General features: G+C 38.7%; 1 long non-coding RNA gene, 2 other non-coding genes and 3 pseudogenes across 4 annotated transcripts; 5 read left to right on the top strand and 1 right to left on the bottom strand.

Moving 5' to 3' along the window:
• The first annotated feature begins 8,705 nt into the window (after window positions 1–8,705).
• Window positions 8,706–8,812, top strand: LOC147948713 (small nucleolar RNA R71). Its single transcript, XR_015586038.1, has one exon. It is a non-coding gene; the product is annotated as a small nucleolar RNA R71 (small nucleolar RNA).
• Window positions 8,813–13,194: 4,382 nt separating this feature from the next.
• LOC147948712 (uncharacterized) lies at window positions 13,195–15,080 on the top strand (annotated as a pseudogene). Its single transcript, XR_015579738.1, has 6 exons — window positions 13,195–13,540; window positions 13,810–13,877; window positions 13,976–14,213; window positions 14,352–14,426; window positions 14,530–14,592; window positions 14,791–15,080. The product of XR_015579738.1 is annotated as an uncharacterized LOC147948712 (transcript).
• Window positions 15,081–15,361: 281 nt separating this feature from the next.
• Window positions 15,362–15,433, top strand: TRNAK-UUU (transfer RNA lysine (anticodon UUU)). The gene has a single exon. It is a non-coding gene; the product is annotated as a tRNA-Lys (tRNA).
• An 840-nt stretch (window positions 15,434–16,273) lies between these two features.
• LOC104751167 (agamous-like MADS-box protein AGL80) lies at window positions 16,274–17,246 on the top strand (annotated as a pseudogene).
• Window positions 17,247–19,137: 1,891 nt separating this feature from the next.
• Window positions 19,138–19,997, top strand: LOC147948711 (uncharacterized; annotated as a pseudogene).
• A 3,157-nt stretch (window positions 19,998–23,154) lies between these two features.
• LOC147948710 (uncharacterized) lies at window positions 23,155–23,904 on the bottom strand. The gene is made up of 2 exons (XR_015573710.1): window positions 23,624–23,904; window positions 23,155–23,553 (listed from the first exon to the last, which is right to left on the bottom strand). It is a non-coding gene; the product is annotated as an uncharacterized LOC147948710 (long non-coding RNA).
• Window positions 23,905–24,064: the final 160 nt, after the last annotated feature.

Here is a 24,064-nt window from a genome sequence, read left to right as displayed (position 1 = left end):
CACACTTGTGGACTTGCTGCTTTGGTGAGAATGTCAGCAAGCTGTTCCTTGCTTTCGGTATGACACGGTAGGACAATTCCAAGTTTGATTTGCTCTCGAACCTTATGACAATCCACTTCAATATGCTTGGTTCTCTCATGAAACACCGAATTGGTTGCGATATGAATGGCGGATTCATTATCACAATGCATTGTGATTGGCTTTGTCGACTCAATTCCAAGATCCTTGAGAAGAGCCTTGAGCCACATCAGTTCCGTTGTAAGTTTCCTCATAGCTCTATATTCGGATTCGGCACTTGAAAGCGATACGACCTTTTGCTTCTTGCTCTTCCAAGTGACCAAGTTCTCTCCAAGGAACGTGCAGTAGCCTATGGTAGAGCGGCGGTCTCCATGATCTCCGGCATAGTCAGCATCGCAATAGCCTATTAGTTCGGTGTTCTTGTTGCGCCCCATCAAAATGCCTTGTCCCGGAGAGCCTTTGATGTATTTGAGGATTCGAGTTACCATGTTCCAGTGATGGACCGTCGGATTCTTCATATGCTGGCTTGCCTGGTTCACAGCAAAGCAAATGTCAGGCCATGTGATGGTCAAGTAGATAAGCTTACCTACTAGGCGCCGGTAGAGGCTAACGTCCTTGAATGGAGCTGTATTGAGCTCCCCCTGTCCTCCAGCCTTGTAGTTCTCTTCAAGAGGTGTTGACACTGCCTTTGATCCTAATTTACCTGTCTCACTCAACAAGTCAAGCGCATATTTCCTTTCTGACAAGATTAAACCTTCATCCGATCTATATACTTCTATCCCAAGGAAATATTTCAATTCTCCAAGATCTTTTATGTCAAAGACTGATTTCAAGAAGGTTTAGTCTCTTGAATACCTACCGTGTCACTTCCAGTGATGATGATATCATCAACATACACTAGAATGACCACTATACCTTTGTTGCTTGGTAATGTGAATAGGGTGTGGTCAGCCTCGGATTTGCGAAATCCTTTGTCAAGAAGTGTGGTGCTTAGCTTATGGTACCATGCCCTTGGAGATTGTTTCAAACCATAGATCGCTTTGTTGAGTTTTAAAACCTTTCCCGGACCAATTGTGTCTTCTAAGCCCGGTGGTGGCCGCATATATACTTCGTCTTCAAGCTCTCCTTGCAAGAAGGCGTTCTTAACATCCATTTGCCACAGCTCCCAATCAAGGTTTGTGGCGAGAGAGAGAACCACTCGAACAGTATGAAGCTTAGCCACCGGAGCAAACGTATCAAGATAGTCCTCCCCATACGTTTGTGTTAATCCTTGAGCTACAAGATGCGCTTTATAGCGTTCGATCTCCCCATTACTTTTATACTTGATAGTGAAGATATATCGTGACGTTACAGCCTTCTTGCCCTTGGATAACTCGGCTTCATCCCATGTGTGGTTTTGCACCATGGCCGTGTTCTCGGCTTCCATCGCTTCTCGCCATACCTTACGGTTCTTAGCCTCATCATACGTCCGTGGAATCCAGTTTTTGTCAATATGGCCAAGAAAGACTTGATGATCCTTAGGAAAATGAGCAAGAGAACACACGGCTTGAATAGGGTGTGCAACGGCTATGTTGTTGTAGTAAACCCGATTGTGCTGCGAGGCAATACGTTGGCTGCATCGTAAAGGTGATACGGCCAGGCGTTGGCTACGTCTTAGTGGAATGACCTCCTCATGATCATTTTCCTCAGGATCATCTTCTTCAGCTTCATCGTCATGCGATTCAATGGTTTCTTCCGGATGATCCACATCATCAAGATTCTCCAAGTGAGTCTCTTCATGATTTAATTGATCCGTCGGAGCGGGTTGAGTGTTAGATTCCTTGGAGCTTCTTTCTATAGGTGGCTCAGTGTGTGTTGCTGATGTTGACCCGGCTGGTTCGTTGGTGACCCGATCATTCTTGATGCCTAGCCGCTCAAGGATAACACGTAGGTTTCGCGTCCGGTCGGATGGTGAGGTCGATAGATTGCGAAGCTCGTCCCAGTTTTTCTCATCATAGAATCCTTGTGACTCCACAAACTTGACATCACGAGATACTAGGACTCTCCTTGTCTCCGGCTCATAGCACTTATACCCTTTTTGTGTAGTGGAATAGCCGATAAACATGCTTTTAACGCTCTTGGCATCAAGCTTGTCTCGTAGTTCACCTGGTCGCAACACATAGCAAACACAACCAAACACCCTTAAATGACTAAATATAGGTGTTTCCTTGTTTAATACCTCAAATGGGGATATGTCGTTAAGGATCTTCGTTGGTGTGCGGTTGATAAGATAACAGGCTGCGAGTACGGCATCTCCCCAAAAACGCTTTGGAACCCTTGTGTGAAACATCATAGACCTTGCTACCTCCATGAGATTCATGTTCTTCCTCTCAGCCACTCCATTTTGTTGTGGTGTGTATGGACAACTAGTTTGGTGAATGATCCCATGTTTGGCTAGATGTTGTTTAAAGGCATGACTTGTGTACTCTCCACCATTATCTGATCTCAAAATTTTAATCTTTGCATTGTAGTGGTTAGTAACATAATTTTGAAAGTTAGTAAAAGCCTCAAGAACTCTATCCTTAGAAGGAAGTAAAGTCAACCAAGTATATTTTGATTTTTCATCAATAAAAGTAACAAAAATTTTTTGATTTTCTCTAGATAAGCAAGGAGATGTCCAAACATCAGAATGAACCAAATCAAACAATTCTCATAAATAGTAATAAACTTAGGAAAAATAGATTTCCAATGTTTACCAAGGATACAAGCCTCACAATTTTCATTCTTAAAAAACATATTAGGAAGCATAAGTTCTAATGCCCTAAAGTGAGGATGTCCTAGTCTAGCATGCCAAATAGCACTATTAGCCTTAACAATATTTGAACTAAAACAAGAGGAACTAGAAGGAGCTAAGTTCAAATCCTCAAGCACATAGAGGTCGTCTTTCGATGTTTCTTGGCCGAGGACTTTACTTGTGTCAATATCATGAAAATGAACATCATTAGGACCGAATATAGCATAACAATTTAAATCATTGGTAGCTCTCTTGACTGATAATAAATTTGAAGTGAAGGTAGGCATGAAAAAGGCTTTAGTGCTTTTGTTAAATGGTTTCCAGTTACCAATGCCTTTTAACCGGAACTTTATCACCATTAGCAATAACTACACTACCATTTGTGGGTTCAATTTCACTAATCAACCTAGAGTCACTAATCATGTGATGTGAAGCTCCACAATCAATGATAAGAGGTTTAGAGGAGTTTGAGGCAAGGTTAGAGTTACCGGACGCCTCTTTGAGGGCTTTGATGAGAGCGTCAAGGTCCGACTTCCTCACCAGCTCCGAAGACGCCGCTAATGCCGCTCCATTCCCCTCAAGAGCTTGGCCACTTGGTGTCGAGGTAGTCGCCTCTCCTATCATGTTCGTCTGGTGAGCCCTCGGTCCACCTCGGCTTGTTCCTCCACGGTTTATGCGGAGGTGAGGGTGGAGAATCCACCAACGACTCTTGAAATGGCCAGCCTTCTTACAATGCTCGCAAAATGGTGTGTTCTTGTCATCATGCTTGTAGAAGCTTCTGTTTTCGGAGGCTGCCTCTGCCTTGTTGGCGGTCACTAGCTCCCCCTTGCCTCCAAATAGCCCCATGGAACCATGTTCCTTTTGAATTTGGTTGCATACGTCGTCGAGGCTAGGGAGCTTGTTAGATCACAATATATGCTTGATAAGGTTGTTGTAGGAAGGGTTTAAAGTCAAGAGTAAGCCAAACACCTTATCTTGTTCACGCCTCTCGTTCAAGATGGCCGGATCTATTGTCGCCGGTCGGAGCATCTCTAGTTCAGCCAAAAGGGACCTAAACTTCCCAAAGTGCTTGGTGAACTCCATGTCTTCTTGGTTGAGATTGTTGATGGCTCTCTTAATCTCAAAGATTCGGTTCACATTGGTAACATTCCCAAAGACATTCTTGAGAGTGTCCCACAAGTTCTTTGCGGTTTCGCAATAGGAGTAAGCTTCAAGGATAGGAGCATCTAGGGAGTTTTGAGTAATGGCTAGAACTCCTTGATCTTCTTGAAACCACTTGTTTCTTTCATCCGCGACAAGATCCTTGCCGTCTTTGGTGGTCTCACCACTTGGAGCTTCGCTCGTTTCAACATGGGACTAAAGTCCTCGGCCATATAGGGCTGTCTTCATGGTCCTAGCCCACAGTAAGTAGTTCTCTCCCTTGAGAGTAACCGGAACAATCATGGTTTTGGTGTTTTCCATGGAAAAATCGTTGTTTTTAGTGTTTGTCCAACGGTTAATAGAAAGAGAGTTTTTAAGAACAAAGATTTAGAGAACAAAATAGAGTTGATGCGGAAGATGACGATGGAAATGGAGTCAAGAAACAGGAACAATCCGCTCTGATACCATGAAAGAATTAAAGAAGAATGATTTGTGTGTTTAACCAAGAGTTTGAAATCGTATAGAGTGTGAAGAGAGTGAGAAGAGTGAGCGATTGAGAGGGAGTGTTGGAGAAAGAGAGATAAACTCTTTTCTTACTTTATTTAGATCATACTTACAATGCATTTATAGAGAGTTACAAATGGTATATTCTCTCTAGGATACTATGCACACATATACATGGAGAAAGCGGCATCTCCTTAACTCAACATGTGATCTCTCATTGACTTCCCACTTGTGCAACTTGCCCAACGGCTCTCCATAGAAGGTTCTCGAGGATATGCGACCGTTGGGGGCTCTCCTTAATGGACCGGACTCATGAGACTCTCGGTTGTACGGACGCCCATCCTCTTGATTGTACGGACGTCCGTACGGTTGTACGGACAGTGGTGTGCCACTTCATAAACTCATCATAGATCCTTAATGCAAATATTTAACAGTCCTACATGAACATGCTAAACAAGATCCTAATATGAAATGCAAACTACATGAACACTCTTTTTTTTATATAAAGATTTTTGCAAAAATTTTCAAATTTTTAGGGTTTTTCTATGTCTTAGATGCTATGCAAATACTAACATGATTATGCTAAAATTTGAAATAAGAAAACAGAAAACAATGTCAAATGCTATCTCAAACCCTCTTCCAAACTTAAATCACACAGTCCTCTGTGTGAAAGAAATTTGTAAGAGGATTCAAGACTTAAAACAAAACACAATATGAAATGCTATGGTATTTACAAGGGAAGGTGATAGTGGTACCTCAAGGATTGTGGAAGAAGCTGTCCACATCCTCATTCATGCTGTCAAAAGTGTAGTTGGAGTCTTGTTGATGACTTGGAGAAGGAGACTGGGGCAACTCGACTATAGCAATCGATTGGCACTCGGTCGAGTGCTCGGTCGAGTAGGGGGGTCGAGTTGGACTGCGATTGCCAAAATTTTGACTTTGCTGCTGGTAGAACTGGTGCAACTTGACTGTGGCTAGAAACTCACAGCTTTCTTCTTTATAACCCTCCATGCAAAGCCCCATGAACTTGGTTAGGTTGCACTTCTCAAAAAGATATTCCACATCTTCATCAATGCCTAGCTTCTCCATGGTTTCCTTGTGTGGGTATCTAGTCCCCAAGAACTGCATCCTTAGAAGGCTTCATAAATTTGCCTTTTAGTCAAACCACAAGATTCTTCTTCTCCATTAACTTCTCCCTCTTCTTCTTCATCTTCTTCTTTACTCTCTTCTTCAACCTCCTCTTGTTCAACTGCTGGCCTCTTTCCCTTGGCCTTGTGTCTCCTAATATGCTCCCTAAGAGTGAACTCCATCTCTTCTTCACTCTCAGTTTGCTCAGGGTCTTCCTCAGCTGACTGATGCTTCTCTCTCGCAATCTCACTCGATCGCCTACTCGGACCACCACTCGGTCGTGTGCTTGCTCGAGTGGTGGGTCGAGTGGTTCTTCCAGTTCCTCCTCTCGATTTAAGACGAGCATCACGACGATCCAGGGAGCTTTCAGCCGCTTGTTGAGACTTCCTAGTAATCTTTGAAGACATTTTCGAATAGAACTGAAAGGAATAGACTCAAAGCTTAAAGTTAATAGGTTAGTGACCCAAAAATTAAAAGAGCTAAGCTTGAGCAAAAAGATGAACTTGAGAGAGAATTTAAACATGATTTTAACTTGTTTTTAAGCAAATGAGAGAGTGTGAGAGGTATATGATCGAATCAAGCTCTATTTAAAGAAGCTAAGGGGACAAGGAGACAAGAGTGGAGCGTCCATACCATTCAAATTTGAAATGGGAATCTTTGACCTGCTTTTTGCTTCCACTAGACCCCACACTCGACCGCACGTGGTCGAGCTCCTTGAACAAAGTTTGAAAATTCAAAATTTTCTTCTTTTTCTTCCCTCCACTCGATCATTCTAGAGAAATGGGAATCGAGTGGGCCTTAGTTCTTTGACAACTCGGTCGAGTACCTCTTGTGGGCCGGTCGAGTGGGCTTGCGAATCTACTTCCCCAAGTCCAAATCTCTCCATACTCATCTACACTTCATTGAAATGCCTGCCTTACACAAACATAAAAGAAAACAAATCAAAAATACAAGGAAAATAAAGCTTATTTACAATGATACCTTAGGGACTTCCTCCATAGTGAGCTTGTTTAAAGTCACTAAGCTTGACTTTGGTTGCCTTTTCAGGCTTGGTCTAGATACCAAGGAGGTGATGAAATCCTCCCTGGCACCTCTTGATCACTGTGAAGTTGACCCTTGATCACTTCACCCTTAACACACAAACCATATTTCTTCTTGATTTTGAGCCTTGGTCTTGCCTTCTTCAAAGACCTCTTGCTTAGCTTAACTTGGAGATCCTTCACCAATTCAGTCAACTCTTGAACTGAACTCTTGAGCTTTTCCACTGATTCCTCTTGAAGACAGGGCTTAGCCTTTGGAGTTGCCATTTCACTTAAGCCTTCATGACCACCTTTGTCCTTGATAGTAAAAGGTTGATCATCAATGGTAGGAAGGTTGGCTGGGTTATAGATGTCAAACTTCATGGTTATACCCTCAGCAATGTTCAAGGTCACAAGACCTTCCTTAACATGTATAACAGCTCCAAAAGTGGCTAAGAATGGCCTCCCTAGAATGATAGGATCTTCAGGCTCCTTACCCATCTCTAGAACCACAAAGTCCGTATGAATCCTTGCTTTTCCTATCTTGAATGGAATGTTTTCCAACTTACCAACCACATCTCTGTTTGATCCATCAGCTAGACATATGTGAAGGTTGGTGGACTTGAACTCAGTGTGCCCAAGCTTTTGTGCTATAGAGTAAGGCATCACACTGATAGATGCTCCCAAATCACATAAGCACTGGTTGTAGTGAAGATAGCTAAGTGAGCAAGGCAGATAGAATGGACCTGGATCCTTAAGTTTAATTGGGATGATAACTCCTCCAAGGTCTTCAAGATCCTTATCATCTTGAGCATGAGCCTTCTTCTTTGACAATTCAAGCAAAAAATCCTTATAGAGAGGATATGGATCATATTGTTCCAAGGCAGGTCCTCTCTCTTCTTCTTGGTAAGCAATGATAACCTCTTGTATGGCCTTCACTTCCTCTTGTTTCTCAATCATAACCTCTTCCCTCAAAGCTTTCTCATCCTCTTGTTGCAAAGCCAACATTTCTTTTTTTCTCAATGATTTCCCTTAATTCCTTAAGCTTATGTGCCTTGAAATGTCCTGGGAATGGTAGAGGCGGTTTGTAAGCAGGAGGAATGTACTTAGTAGGCTTGACAGCTTCTGATCTTTCAGCTCGATCGATCACTCGATCAGGCACTCGGTCGAGTGCCGGATCGAGCACCTGGTCGAGTGCAATACCGGATTCAGTTTGCTTTGTACAAACTTCACTCTGAACTTCAAGAAATGAGCAATCCTCCCCATCTTGAACTTCACTGTCCTCAGTGACTTCTTCTTCAAGGATATGAATGGCTTTTGTAGTGAACTCCCTTGGGTTTTGAACAGCTTTTCCAGGGAGTTGAGTAGGTTTGGGAGCTGAAGTAGAAGCAAGGTTGCTCTCCATATACTTCACTCTAGAATTGAGACCTTCAAACTTCATGTTAAGATCATTATACTGGGATGTGAGCCTTTGGTTTAGCTCAGCAAACTGTTTAGCCTCCTCAATCTTTCCATTGGCTTGCCCAATCAACATTTGCTGCATCATTGCTCTTAAGTCTTGTTCCTGGCCTTGGTTAGTCTGAAACCCTGGAGGGGGACACAATTGAGGCTGGAACACTTGATGTTGCTGGTTGGGAGCATAGTTGGTTTGCTGTTGAGGCTGTTGAGGTGGATAGACTTGATCTTGAGGATTTGCTACATTAGTGCTTCTATAGGAGAGGTTTTTTTGTTTGAACCCTCCTCCTTGGTTGTAGCCTTTGAATCCTCCCTGGTTTTGCATATAACAGAGCTCAGCAAATTCTCTCTCCCCCTCTTGAACTTGAACCTCTTCTTCACCAATGAAATGAATGGCCTTTTGTTGGCTTAGTAGGATCTTGTCAAGCTTCTCATTGATCATCTTCAAATCCTTCTTGTACTTGTCCTCTTGATCAGTGGAGGTGGACCTTACTGTTCTGTCATAGTTCTCATTGTAGTTTCCATCTGACTAAGCAAGATTTTTAACCAATTCCCAGCCTTCTTCCACATTCTTGTTGAGGAAATTACCATTTGAGGCTGTATCAAGAAGCATTCTGATCTTGGGGAGAACTTCTCTATACAAAGTACTTAGTAGGGACTCATTGCTGAAGCCATGGTGAGGACACTGAGTCTGGAATCCTTTAAACCTCTCCCAAGCTTCACAAAAGCTCTCATTATTCCTTTGAGCAAACCCAGAAATTTCATTCCTCAATCTAGCAGTTCTAGCATTGGAGAAGAACTTGGCCAAGAAAGCCTTCTTGCAAGCATCCCATGTGGTGATTGCTCCAGTTGGAAGTGTCTTCTCCCATAGATGAGCTTTGTCTCCAAGTGAGAAAGGGAACAGTCTAAGCTTGAAGCCATCTTCACTCACACCATTGATCTTTGTGAGACCACATATCCTATCAAACTCATCAAGGTGGTCTAGGAGATCTTCCATTGGCAACCCATGGAACTTGTTGGGTTGAATCATAGAGATCAATCCATTCTTGATCTCATAATTGTCGTTTGCTACTGTAGGAGGCACAATACTAGCTCTTTGGTTATGTGTGTTTGGTGCATCTCCAACACCAATGTTTCTTGTCCTTGGAGCTTGTTGATCTTGTTGCTCCATTAGCACTTGTTGTTCTTGTTCCTGATAGATTCTTATTCTCTGATGTCTCAGGTCTCTTGGTGGTCGGTTGATGTGATCAAGGAGTCTCTGAAGATTGTGATGACCCTTGGACTTGTTTCCATCAACAGGCGCGAGTACAGACTCGGATAGGCACTCGGTCGAGCACAGGCTCGAGTGGGTGGTCGAGTCGACTGGGAAGTGATGTCTATTTGTATCCAGCTTCTGACTCGATCGGGTACTCGATCACTCACTCGTTCGAGTGGTGGTCGAGTTGATGGTCGAGCTGTTACCTGAAACTCAATCACAGACAAGCAGTAGAAGAATCGAGATCAGTAGCGAACAAGTGGATAAACGAACTTAATCTTAGACTTCTATTGATCCTAATTGTCACAAAACACACTCAAATGGGCAACGGCGCCAAATTGAAACAATCTTTTTATGGTGGTGTGGTATGGATGGATGAGATATGAATGAATGATGATGAACAGATGGGGTGAAAGGTGTTTCAATTACCCTTATGTTGTTGTAGTATAAGAGATGTCAATCCTAAATGAGTGTTTGCAAGCAATCAGGATGTGCATATATGTCTAAGTCAAGCCAAATATGAAGGATGTTTGTCACTAACAACCTATTGATGAAATGTAAAATGCAGAAAGTAAAAGCTACTAAGATAGATGCTAAATGTAAAGAGAGCAGGATGATCTAAACAACAATGCAATGAAAAAAAAACTATAGATATGCAAGACAAGTAATGAACTAATGCAAGGCAAGTAATGAACAGGAAACTAAATGAATGCAACAGAAATGCAACTAAGATGAAATAGGAATTGAGATAGAACAAACACAAAGCATAAACAAGAATTATGGGGATGAGCTCGAGCAAGCACTCGATCGAGTGTAGATCAAGTACATGGTCGAGTTGGACAAATACGAGAAACAGAGCAAACCCAATAAAACAGAGCAAGACAAAAACGAATCAAACAATGACCAAACAACATGATTTAAACTAAGAAATCAATAGACAAGGAAGGTCTTGAGGAGGGATTCATGGGCTGGACTAATGATTGTGGTCATCTAACTTGGTCGACAAATCTCAAACAACTTGAGCTAATCTCTAGACAATGATCTTCCTAGAACATGTTAATCCACTCTCATGGCAAAAACAATCAAGCTCATATATTTCTAGACTTGTTCTCACAAAGCAAAGAACTTATACAAGCAAGCATTAAGGAACAGATCATTAATGTCAAAAATCAAACAAGACATCTAATCTCTTAGCATGCCTAATGATAATCTCTAGATCTAGCCTTATCTTGTAACCTAGACATTGGTGTGATGCTAAGAAGCTTGAAATCAAACCCTACCCTCTCGGTTATAGGATCAGCATAGAGTACATCTAGCCTAGAAGAGATCTATAACAATCAAGCTTGACCTAGCTAAACAAACCTCAACCACAATCCAGCCTAACCCATCCTCAAGATCCTAAGCAAACTACTCACAATCACACATGATGAAAAACGAAATCATAAACCCAGAAAATAACGAAACTTGCATCAATAGAAAGATAAAGCAAAGATCTACAATATTGAAGAAGGATTCAAACTCGAATTCTTAAAAACTGGTAATATCTAAAAAACTGGACTCCTGGTGGCTGAAGGGTACAAGGTCCTTTTATAGGAAAAGTAGTGGAAGCCCTAAAAATGCTAAAAGACAAAATAGCTAGGCGGCTTGGTCAGCTCGACCTGGTGCTCGGTCGAGTGACCGGTCGAGTTGGCTTTTCTTCTGCTCCTTCCACTCGGTCGAGTCCTTCTCCGCACATGGTCGAGTGTCTGGTCGAGTGGGCAGTCGAGTGGAACTCCGGACCTTGGTTCTTCAGCTCTAACTCCCTTGCTTTCTTCTCTTGATAGATTTACTCCTCTTTAGCATTGCTTCCATGCTCCTTAGGCTCCAATATCACCTGTTTATGCAAGAAAATATGCCAATGCAATGCATCTATACTCTAATGCATGAACAGTCCTAAAGCTACACAATAATGGACAAAATGGATAGGAAAAGATGCAAAAGATGTGAATATATTAAGGGAAAACAGGGTAAAATATATGAATATCAAAGCAGTTCAGCAGACCGACCAAGAAAATAAGATTACCGAGCTCAAGAGTCAGATTCGACGTATCGAATAAGTTCCACCGGGCCACTAGCGCAGCCGCCAACGTTGATCATATGCTCGAGCAATCTCAGAGACACCATTTACGGCTCAAATTTGCCGGGTTGTTGTCCGTCCGGATTGCAAAATTAAAATAGTGTACTTTCGAGGTGATTCAGACCCAACTCACCATTTGACGTCTTTCAAAATCACGATCCACCGCTGCAACTACACACCTGCTGAGCTCGAAGCTATCAAGTGTCAGCTGTTCATAAGCTCGATGATGGCAAGTGTCAACTTGAGCGGAGAAGCGTTAGGCTGGTTCTCCACTCTCTCGGCCAATTCTACTGATAGTTTTCATAAGCTATCACTAATATTTCTTAAGCAATACTCCATTTTGGTTATCCTAAGCGCGACAAATGTAGACTTTTGGAATACTGTCCAGGAGGAGCATGAAACTCTGTGAAAATTCATGGAAATGTTCAAGAAAGTCGCCACACAGGAAAATCCCCTGACAGCGGGTCAATATCAGCCCTAAAAAGCGCCTTGTGGTATGAGTCCAATTTCCGAGAAGATTTGTCATTAAACTGATTTCCCATGCTCCAAGATGCCCTCCATCGCAGGTCATGCTACATCGAAATGGAGGAAGAAAAGGCCGTCCTTGCCATGAAGCATGCCCCAACAAAGGCGCCAGTCGACAAGTTGAAGGAGGTGTAGAATGAGGCACGACAACATTTGGACAAGGAATATGCAGCAGATACTAAGAAGCGAGGAGCAGCCTACCTCGTAAGTGATACCCCACCACCACTAGCTGCTAATCCAGGACTGGCGAGCCGAGTCAAGGAAGAGCCCGACCATAATCTTTACGGTGAACTTCATCGGTGCAATGATCTTTTATATATAAACAATGAATTTTATGATATTTGGTAAACAATTATATATTGGTCAACACATGTTAAGCTTTTCAAGTTTCATATTGTTTCTGTTTCACAAATAGTATCATTTTAGAGAAACTTTTTTGTTTTATAAAAAATGTCATTCTATATTTCCAATGTATTTTTATGCTAAATTTCTTAATTTACCCCTAAACCCAAATCTCATCTTATTGAATTTAAATCATTAAACACTTATTAAATATGAGCAATTAAACATGTATAATGTTTTTTTCTTTATTTATGTGAAATGTGCATCTCTTAAGTCAGTTCTGAATTTAGCATTCTGCTCTTTATTATCTTGTTTTGTTTTGTTTTATTTTTGATATTCTTAACAAAATTTTGGTGATTAGTCTTAATTTACTACTGCTTATGTCCCCTAAATATGGATGTTTTATGATTTTTTCATGTTTCACAAAGATTGATTTTCTACAATTTTAGTTAATTAATACTATTAAACTTTGTAAACTACTTTAAAAAATAATCATTAAGAAAATTTGAAAATCTGAATAGTTGTTGGTCTATAATATATTATACTTTTTTAGTAGAAAACAGTAATATATTTAAAGTTAATAATCATTAATTATTCATTTGTGTAAAAGCCCTCAACATTAATTTTTAGAGAAATTCCTTTAAATATCAGTAAAATGGTTTTTTCCAACAATACCATATTGTAGTTTTTTTTCCAAAAAATACCACTAAAGTTATTTTTTCCAAAATTACCATAAACACAAAAATTGACAATTGACCTAATTTTTAAGGGATCAGAGAGAGTATTAAATTAACAAATGCAAACTATTATTAAAAAAAATTGTGGAAAAAAAAGAAAAAGAAATATTAACTATCTGACCCGGACTCACCCGATTTAACCAGATTGTATTTAATGGGTAGACCCGATTCGACCCGGTAGTGTCTGATACACACTGCAAATTGTGAAACCCTGAGTCGAACTACCCATATCGTTTTTTTTTTCCGTTCGAGTTGGAGATTTCACCTCTTGTTTCTGTAATTTCCGGATTCAGAATTAGGGTTTTGTAACTTGATGCTGAAGTTCTATTTCGTTCCTCTCCCTCTTGATTCACTTTGAATTTCCTGATTTAGGGTTTAGGTAGGAATCGATTGTTTTATTTTCCTCCCGTTCGATATGTACTGTGATCGAGTGGAAGCTGAAACTGGAATCAGCAAAACGTTAAAGAACCGTCTCAATGGCGGCTCCGGTCACATCTCTTCTCGCAACACACAAGTCACGAGGAAGAGGTTAGTTCTATTTATCTCTCACTCAGCCTCCCTTTAGTAAAAAATCTTAACTTGCTCCTATGAGTTCTTCTTTTGAATCTCCTCTTTTGGGCTTTGTATAGTTGGTTCTTTAAATTTTGCTCATTAAGTCAAGTTGCGTTGCTAATCCTTAACAAATTCAAACAGTTGATAGATTTTAGCTCTGTATGTTTAGGTGATTTGGGAATTGGGATGATGTCTCCTTCTGTATTTACTTGGAAACAAAGTCTGATGAATGTTGTATGTTTCAGAGGAAGGGCGGATGATGATAAGTGGGAGCATGATCTTTTCGAAGGCTACGACGAGCCTCAGCTTTCAAGTATGTTGTTAAATCTGAGTTTTAGAGAATCATTGAATGTTTGTTTATGTGTTTATATCTGTTTTGGTTGTTTGACTCCGTTGAATTGACTTGCTAAGACCGCAGAATTGACCCTAAAGATCTCCGTTTGAAGCTTCGAAAGAACATCATGGCTTGCAAAGTGGTGGACGAGCATTTAGTCTGAGCGTTGGGGATCTACGGAATAAGCTCTCTGGGACTGTGAATCCGCAATCTAGAAGGGAGGCTGCTAGACCTGTCATAAGGAAGGTTGCAGGTGCAACCAAATCTGAGACTAGAACAGCTCCGAACGGAGCAACCAAGAAGAAATCACAGCAGGTCATATTATTCATCTTCGCCAAACTTAGTTCCTTAATCAGTAAAATTTTTAATACCATATAACTTTGCAAGGCCCTTTCGAAGTGTATGGATGTTTCACCAGTACTAGCTCTCTCAGTTTGTTATGTTTTGGTTCAGAATGATGAATCGGTTGATAGCTTCCTGGAATCATTGGGTCTCGAGAAATATTCCACCTCATTTCAAGTGGAAGAAGTATGTGAATGTATTTACTGTTTAGATTAATTTGTGAGTTCTCTTATTGATGCCATCTATAGATGTACCAGAAGGCGTCTTATTGCTTTCCATCTTATTCCAGGTTGATATGGATGCTCTAATGCATATGACAGATGATGACCTCAAAGCTCTGCTCATACCAATGGTAAAATCCTTGATAAGCTGACACATGACTTAATTTTCACCATGGCCTGTTTTACAGTATACCATAGAATAATCATTGCCTCAGTTTAGTTCCATTCATAATACGATAATGCATCTGTCATTACTCATTAGTCATCAACATGATTCGATTCAAGTTCTCTGTAATCTTTAGTCTTTACAATGGTGTGTTCTTTCTCAGGGACCTAGGAAGAAGATACTTCTTGCTTTGGGATCTAAACGTGGATAGTCCAGCTTCGAGCGTTAGGTGCATGATGATACATCTGGGATGGTGTCAGAAAGATGCTGCATTTGACTTTTCTTTCTCATCTTTATCTCGAGCTACAAAAAGTAGTTGAGAGTTTTGAGATTAAACGGTTGTAACCTTTTAACATAGAGAGTGAGACAAGAAGATCAATCTTGATTCTCTTGATGAATCTTGTAGAAGCAAAGGAGACAAGATAACAAAATTTGTTATTTTCATTTGATAAATCATCCATCCTGGGAAGTCAGAAGTGACTGGAAGCTAGACACAAACACAGAGCATAAACCAAATTTTGCTAAAATCACGAATGATAGACGGAATCTGAGAGTGAATTTGGTAGAAGACTTAAATGAAAAAACGATCCTAAGAGAAGGATTGAATCTTCCAATTTATAATGAAGGCCTTTCACACTTTTCTTAGCAACCTACTAAACATGTGTTAATTGTCTTCAAGTATGAATAACACAACACTTAATTAAATTATTATAATTTAACAGTAGTGAACAACAGCCGTCTTAGCTCAGTGGTAGAGCGCGTGGCTTTTAACCACGTGGCCGTGGGTTCGATCCCCACAGACGGCGTTTCTCTTTTTATGTTTCACACTAATAATTGTGAAATAAAATATATTGTAAATGTTCACACGAGACAATTCTTTTTAAGAATTATCGCTTAGTTCATGCATGATTAATTCACAACTCAATAAATCATATTCAATGTCTTTTCTAATAAAGAAAGTGATTACAAAAATATATTGAAGAAGAAAATAATCTTTAAATTATTCAAATCTTTGGTTCAAATCTTTGACTTACTTATAATACCAAATCTTAGTAATTATCACATAGTTTTGATTATATGTTTTAAGTAACTGTATCAATATGATCTTGGTTTAATTACATGACTGGATTTTGAGATTTCATGGGTTTTGTGGTTACAAACTTAGTTTGTTAAAATATATCTATTTTTAAAAAACTAAATTTGTTAGCTTAAATTGTTTATCATATTTTATCGTTTTGATATTATAATTCTCACATATGTTTAATATAATAGTCATCTTCTAACAGTTTTTGGACTATACTTTTTCACCTGTCAAACCATTAGGTGGTAGTACATGTATTAATGGAAAACAATTTTCACATGTATCTTGAATACATTGAAGTTTTTTTTTATATAATGTTCATGCATTAAGGCTGATTTGGACGTTCAAATTTTTTTCTAATAAAAGAAAGATATTCTATATAACACAACTTTATTAGCGGTAGATTTTTTTTTTTGTCTACCCATAATCTAAAATTAATTGTTTTTTATTAAAAGAAAAATTTTATACCTCTTCATTACTATATAATACTATACACATTTACAACTTCAAAACAAACGCACAAACAAGAAAGAAAAGAAAAACACAAAGAGAAAAATACTTTGTAATGACAAGAAAGAAAGTAAAACTTGCTTACATTTCGAATGATTCTTCGAGAAAAGCAACTTTTAAAAAAAAGAAAGAAGGGTTTGATGAAGAAAGTAAACGAACTCTCCACTCTTTGTGGTATCACTTCATGCGCGATCATCTTCAGTCCATACGACACCACTCCTGAAGTGTGGCCATCAAATTCTGGTGTGCAAAAGATAATCTCTGAATTTAGGACACTCCCAGAGATGGACAAGCAAAAGAAGATGGTAGATCAAGAGGCTTTTCTCAAACAAAGAATAGCAAAAGCGATTGAGAATTTGAGGAGACAACGGAAAGATAATAGGGAGCTCGAGATGACTGAAGTCATGTTCCAATGTTTGATTGGAAATATTGGAATGTTTCATCTAAATATTATGGATCTTAATGATTTGGGTTATTTAATTGAGCAATATCTTAAAGATGTTAATCGCAGGATCGAGATTTTGCAAAATTTGGGTATTGAAATTGGCAAATCTTCTTCTACTGTGGCAGCTACTTCTGAAGGGAGTAGACTAATGGTGGATTTGGTGGCAACAACCACTCCAACTGCTACAACTTATGAGGTGGGTTCTTCTTCCTCATATGCGGCAGTCACGACATTGTTAAATCCTATTCAACAGCAACAAATTTTTCGTCCAACAGCTCCACAAATTGGAGTTTATCAGCCCCGTCAAAATCTGAATTTAAATCTGAATAATAATAACAATCAAAACCAACAACAATGGTTCATGGAAATGACGAATCATGAGCAAATGAGGTATCCATCAGAACCCATGAAGTTTTCATTCATGGATGACAACCACCATAACCACAACCACATCCACCACCATCAAGAAGAGAACCAACATCAAATCGATGGCGAGTCGTCCACCGCTCTCGATGCCGCCAACTCAAACAGTACAATCCCTGTTACTTATCCAAATAATACCAATAATCTATGGTTTCATTAGGATTTTGTTGAATTTGGTACCACGATAATTTTAAGAATAAGCATTTTAAAATTTTACAAGCAAAATTATAATTGGCTTATTTTTTTCATATTGTTTATGTTCTTAATTTTTATTCACAATGATATGTTAAGTCTTTCGATGTTAAAGAATTTTGATATTCTTATTTTATTGTGTCATTTCTTTGTTTGATATGTGCTTTTTGCCATATATGTGTTTTTAATATATTGTCTACTAAACTTTTGGTGTTTATTAAAATTAAGGTTTCTATTAAATTTTAATGTTTAGTTTTGACACATATATTTCAGATTATAGGAACACATTTAGAAGAAAAACAACTTTTAGGTTTATTGAATATAAGTAATAGATAATATCATATTCTAAATTTATAATCCAAATAAAAGAAATGGAAATTCACATTTACCTAACATATTAAATTAAGAGTCCACTAGGGTAGATAGGGATTAGGTTATATATTACACACACACACACACACACAAAATAGAGGATTTTTGAGAAAAAATTGTTTTTGATGTACCATTTTCAAAGATATCCGTTTCATCTATCCATTTTTAAAAATATTACCTATTAAATCTGAAAAATTTAGAAAATCTTATAAGGTTTCTAAGGTACTTCAGTATAGTAATTAATACTTGGAGACTCGATCCAAATATTTATAAGGTTTTAAAAGGTTTTTAAAAGATATTTGTATAGTAATTTTATTAAATATAAGTATATAAAATTTTGTAGACATATAAAAGTAGCTTGTGTATAATTTTTATAGTTTCAAACATATTTGGATAAATATCTATTTTTTACTGGTATTTTTATTAAAGTTTTAGAAAGTGGGTATTAAAGTGGTTTTGGAAAAATAATATTTTTGAACTTTCTCTAGAAAAATATCATTCTTGTTATTTATTCGAATTATTAAAATACTTAATTAGTTAGGCTTTTTATGATTAGAAACAACTAAATTTCTAGAATAATTGTAGAAACAATTAAATTTCTAGAAAAATTGAAGAGTTTTTTTTTTTTCACTCCAAAATTTATATACATTTAGTTGAAATTTGAGTAATTCCAAGAGTTATGTACATTTTACTCCGCCTATATCAAAGAATTAAATATTTTCATTTACACTAGTGCTTCTTTTTTTTTTTTGTGTGAAAAATGTAGATTTTAGTGAATCTAGGGGATACCACGTCGCAATCTCAAACGCGAGATGAAGCTAGTGCAAATAGGATCAAACCTGTTTGATACAAGTTTTATATAAGGGTTCAATACATTTCTTGATCGAAGTTAAGGGCTTTGATAATGGGTAATGAACTAGTTCATCTTTGAATCGTGAAAATATTGTTTTATGTCTCACAATCTCTACATTTGTCTTCCTCCTTTTCTAGACCATTGGAATTGATGATATTTATATATATAAAAAAAAAACTTACATGAGCAATTATGCTAAACCATTTTGACATAAGTCTCTAGTTCAGTAATAGCCTAGTAGGTGATCCCACTAAAGTTAAGATATTCTCCTACTTACTATTATCATTTTCTGCAAAGAGAAAGGAAAAAAAAAAAAATTAGGTGAATTTGGTTAGAACATTCACCTGCAATGAATCTGTTCTAGGAATACTACTATAAGATTAGAAGTTTGCTAAGTCAGCTAATTGAGAAACCGAACCAATTTAGGGCTAGGGAGAACCGGACCAATTTAATTATGGTTCTATGTATCACTAACAGCTGAAATTCCCGGTTATATCCGGTTAAATGAGAATCAGTATTTGGCGGTTACGGCGTCTGCTGCTCTGTTTTTAGTTCCAGCTCAAAAGAGACGCGTTGATTGGAGAAACCGAGAAAGAGAGAGAGGGAGAAAATTAGGGTTTAGGCTATAAGAAGAGGAACGAAGATCTGAGGAGGCACAGAGAGAGAGAGAGAGAGATCTGAATCATGCCACTGAGGATGAGACCTCAATCGTCGCCGATCTCTGAAATGGACGCCACCGATGATATGCACGAAGCATTGTTCGCGAAGAGAGGATGTTGTTTCCTTATGCCATGCCTCGCCTCATCCAAGCCGTCGAATCACGGCGGATCTTTGTGGTGGCAACGGATCAGGACCGTGGAGCCTGACCAACGATGATGGTGGATTCGAGGGTGGCGGAAGATGAGAGAGTGGTCTGAGCTTGTTGCTGGTCCTAGGTGGAAGACTTTTATCCGCCGATTCGGACGCAACCGCTGCTGCGGCGGAGGAGGAAACGGTGGTGGTGGTGGTGGCTGCGCTGGAAACCATAATCACGGTAAATTCTGGTACGATCCGTTGAGCTACTCGTTAAATTTCGATGACGGGAAACAAACCGGACACTTTGACAACGAGTTTCCGTACCGAGATTACTCGATGAGGTTTGCCACGCCTTCCTTGCCGGTCTCTACTAAATGATGCTCTATCGATTTCGATAGCGACAAGGACGCGCCGCCGTTTCGAAAGTGACTGTCACGCGCCTGGACTCAAGTGCGTGCGTGTGTGAGAGAAGGACGAGAGAGGGCACACTCGTTGGACATAAAATTAAAATCTATCTTGCACCTCTTTTTTTAATAATAAAAATATATATTTAATGTCATTAGCTATGTATTTAAAAGTAAATAGCCTCTTTCTAAGTAGGAAAATATTGTGAAAGTACAGTTTCTTGTTTTTGTTCTTAATAGCTCAAAAATAAATTATCCTAACCATAAATAGTAGTCGTGGACGTTTTGACTCTAATCCTCTGAGCTATAAGCCCCATCCATCTCGAGATTCAGGTTGTCATTTTTTAAATCGTTTTGTGTTACCTAAATTTATACTAATCGAGTTGTTCAAATTGGATTATTCAGTATTAGGCAGAATAGACATGAATCAAAATTTGGTTCGGGTTAGTTAGAAAATTGGTTTGTTTGGATTGGTTATTAACTAACATTTATGTTTTGAAATTGTACACCAAAATTTTTCTAATTCATTTTTTTTTCAAGTTACTAGGTTTTGAATTCACGCTACGCATTGGTTTATTTGATATATTTTAGTAAACATTATATATGATTGATGACAGTCCCTAAAAGATTTCTGACAATCTCAAAAGCTTCTCTCTTTTCTGGAATTTCTCTTTGATTTTTTTTTTAAATCGAAAAAGTGGTGTTTTACATTATTTTCCAAAGAAAACTAAGATATTTACAAAAAATACTTAGGTAGTATCCACCCAACCAAACGAAATCGGATCTAAGATCCGAAAAACTGAATCGGTATCTTTTAAAAAAAAAACTGTAAAATTTATGTTTGAAAGAGTGTGAGGAGGAGTGATCGTTTGAAAGAAAAGAAGATCTCACAAGGAGATGGAGGTTCGAAAGCAAAATCCGATTCGCTGGAAGTAGGTGTGAGTCCGGCGACAGTAGGAGGAGAGAGAGCTTTGAGTACGGTGGCGGAAGAAAGTGAAACTCGAGTTTCGGAGGAACCCAATCCGGTGGTCGAAGGAGAAAATGCGAACAAAGGAGAGAAAGCAAAATTTGGTACTCCGGAATCAAGTAATCGAGAAGAAGATGATGAAGAAGGAGGAGATAACGAGAGATCTACTTCTGTGGAATCAAGCGATGGAGAAGAAGAAGGAAACGATGAAGGGGAAGAAGGAAACGATGAAGGGGAAGAAGAAAACGATGAAGGAGAAGAAGGTGAAGAAGGGGAAGAAAAAGATGATGAAGGGGAAGAAGAAAACGATGAAGGAGAAGAAGGGGAAGAAAAAGACGATGAAGGAGAAGAAGAAGAAGAAGATATGGAGGGAAGTTCGAACTCGGCAGGTAACTTGAGAAGGAGTACAAGCGAAAGTGAGAGGGAGCACGAGGAGAACAACGATGCAAGTGTAAGTACAACTAGTCTGTGTCATTCGGAATTGAATTGGAATTTGAAATCGATCTAGTAGAACTGGTAGAAACTGGTGCAACTATTGGGTGTAGAACTAGTAGAACTGGTACAACTATTGGGTGTAGAACTAGTAGAACTGGTACAACTAGGTGGTGTAGAACTAGTAGAACTGGTACAACTAGTTGGTGTATAACCGGTAGAACTCTTGTAAAACTGATATTGTTGCAGGAATCGGAGGAGGAAACAGAAGCGATGCAACCTTTAGGAATGCACTTCAATCCTAGTCAGTACAATAAGAAAATCAAGGTGTCATATTTTTGAAACTTTGACAACGCTTGACGGATTAGAGCATCCACTGACTAGTTTTGAGAGGGATTGGTTTGAGAAACATCCACAATTAAAGCACATTTTCCACATGCCAAGGGACCCAAACCACAAGCTTATGGGAATGTGGTTGCTCTTTCTTCGAACGGCAGAAATTGATAAAAAGAAGGAAGCATGGTTTGTTGTGAATGGTGTTCCAATCTGTTATGGTATGAGAGAACACACGTTGATGTCTGGATTAGATTGTCGGTGCTATCCACTTGATTACAAGGAAGCCGGCAGTGACGAGTTTCGAAGGAAGTATTTTTTACGAAAAAAGGTTAGACTTCAGATGTGAGGGAAAAGCTAATGGTAATGCAACCATGTCGTACTCGTGATAGGTTGAAGATGGCGATTCTCTACTTTTTAGGAAGCATCATTGTAAGCCATACAAAAGACTCGGGGAAAGATGCTACGGGTATCGATGATTTTGTTGTAAGAGCAGTGAATGATCTAGATTTTTGTGTGTCTTTTCTTTGGGAGAGATTATCATTCAATAACATGCTAAAAGAGATTACCCATACAATGAGGCATTTTAACGGGGTCGTGCATAAAGAGGGTGCGTTATGGCCTGTTCCAAGTTTCTGTATTCCATTGGAGGTTAGTTAGTTTAAAATATGAAGTCTTTTCATTGTTGATATTTCTTATAAGTGAAGCTGATTTTAGTTTTTTTTTTGTGTTGTGAAGTTTTTACTATTTGAGGCAGTTCTAATTTTGGCGAACACTTACATTGACCAAATTCCTGAGGTGAATGAAAGTTGTCCTAGGATGTGCAGGAGGATATTTAAGAATACCGGTCAGAAAGGTTTTCCTCTAATGGATATAGGTGATACACTTGGTACAACAATGGTTAGTTATCTTAACAACTAAAATTATTTATCATTTGAATAAATTGGTTTGTAATGTATCTAAAGTAGGTCGTTTACACAGGCAATTGCTAGTGTGATCCCTCCTATTGATGAAGAAATTCCTCTTCTCAATTTAATCATGGAAGAAGCTGAGGAAGATGATACCCATGATATCGTTGTTGCCAGTTGGATGTGGCGTCTTCGTAGAGGACTTCCTGTACTTTTGGAGTAGATGTACACAGCAGATGTGGCTTCTCGTTCAGGACAAAACGATGCGAATGAGGAAATAGACGCCAATGAACAACCGAGAGAAAATACTATTGAGTTAGTGGATCTTCTAAGCACCATGAAGCAGGATATGAAAACCCAGTTCGGTAACATTTCGGCGAAGATTGATGGGCTTGAAAAAAGGATCGAACCGTTGGAAGTATATGTGAACGAGCAAGAGAAATCAAAGGTAATACTTCGTAATACTATAATAATACTTGGTAATACTAGAAGGTGTTAACAATATTTGGTTTCACGTCATGCGCCTGTAGATGATGAGCAACCGAGTACTTCACAAGAAGGAGGAAGAGGGACGAAGAGAAAAAGGTTTAAGAAGTAGTAAAACTATTTTCTTTGATTTGTCATCGTAGTACTAGTAAAACTATGTAAAACTACGTTATTTTCTTGGATTTGCAATTAGTATTACTAGTAAAACTATGTAAAACTATGTTATTTTCTTAAGGATTTGCGATTGGTATTACTAGTAAAACTGTGGAAAACTACGTTATTTTCTTGGATTTGCCGTTCGTATTTTTGGTAAAACTACGTAAAACTAAACAAAACTAGAGAATTCATAGAAAAATATAGAACATGATTCAACAAGAGAAGTCATATAAAAGATAAGAAACTGATTCAACAAGAGAATTCATATAAAAGATAAGAAACTGATTCAACAAGTTTTAAACCAACGTAGAAGATCGACTCAGATAATATCAATCATAACACAATTTATCAAGGAGATCGACTCGACTGGAAAGCTCCGCCACCACCTCCCTTAGTTTGGCAATCTCGTCACTCTTCTCCTGAAGCTGCATCTGCAAATTATAGATCTGAGTATGATGGGGTTCGAATTCCCTCAATCTCTCCCAATGGTTATCAACATCCTTCCTTAAGCTTTTTGTTTCTTCTTCAATTGCATCAGCCCATATTTTCCGCCTGTGCAATCCATCATCCTGCAAAATATATCAACGAACATACATCATACTCAGATCTCTCAATTGTATTTAATTTAATTCAATTTACCTTATACTTAACGCAAGTAAACCATATCTTTTTCTCTTTTTCTGTTGGAGAGATCTCTTCGACGATTCGTTCGCCACATGGGCATATTCGAGGCATGCCCAAATCACCATCGGCTATCGCTTGTCGCAACGCTTCTAACTTCCTCGCCTTCTTCTGATCAGCATAGTATGGGTCGGCCTCAAATTGTTCTATAGTTTGAGAAGAGAGAAATTATAGATCTAGAATTCAACTTTCAAGATGAGAGAAGAGAAGACTTTCAGTTTCGAAGAAAATGAATGAATGGATGAGCATGAAGAGAGAGAAGATAATGGATGAGAGTGATTGAGTTGAGACAAATCTTCGGGCTGTGGTGAAGAAAGAAAAAAGGAAATTCTGGCCACGTGTAAAAGATGTGTGCGTTCACACTGCGTGTTCACACACAGTTTTACTGATTAATGCAGT

Source organism: Camelina sativa, chromosome 2 (genome assembly GCF_030686135.1).
Source record: "Camelina sativa cultivar CO46 ecotype springtype chromosome 2, ASM3068613v1".
NCBI lineage: Eukaryota > Viridiplantae > Streptophyta > Magnoliopsida > Brassicales > Brassicaceae > Camelina > Camelina sativa.
This window is presented reverse-complemented; position numbering and strand designations above follow the sequence as displayed.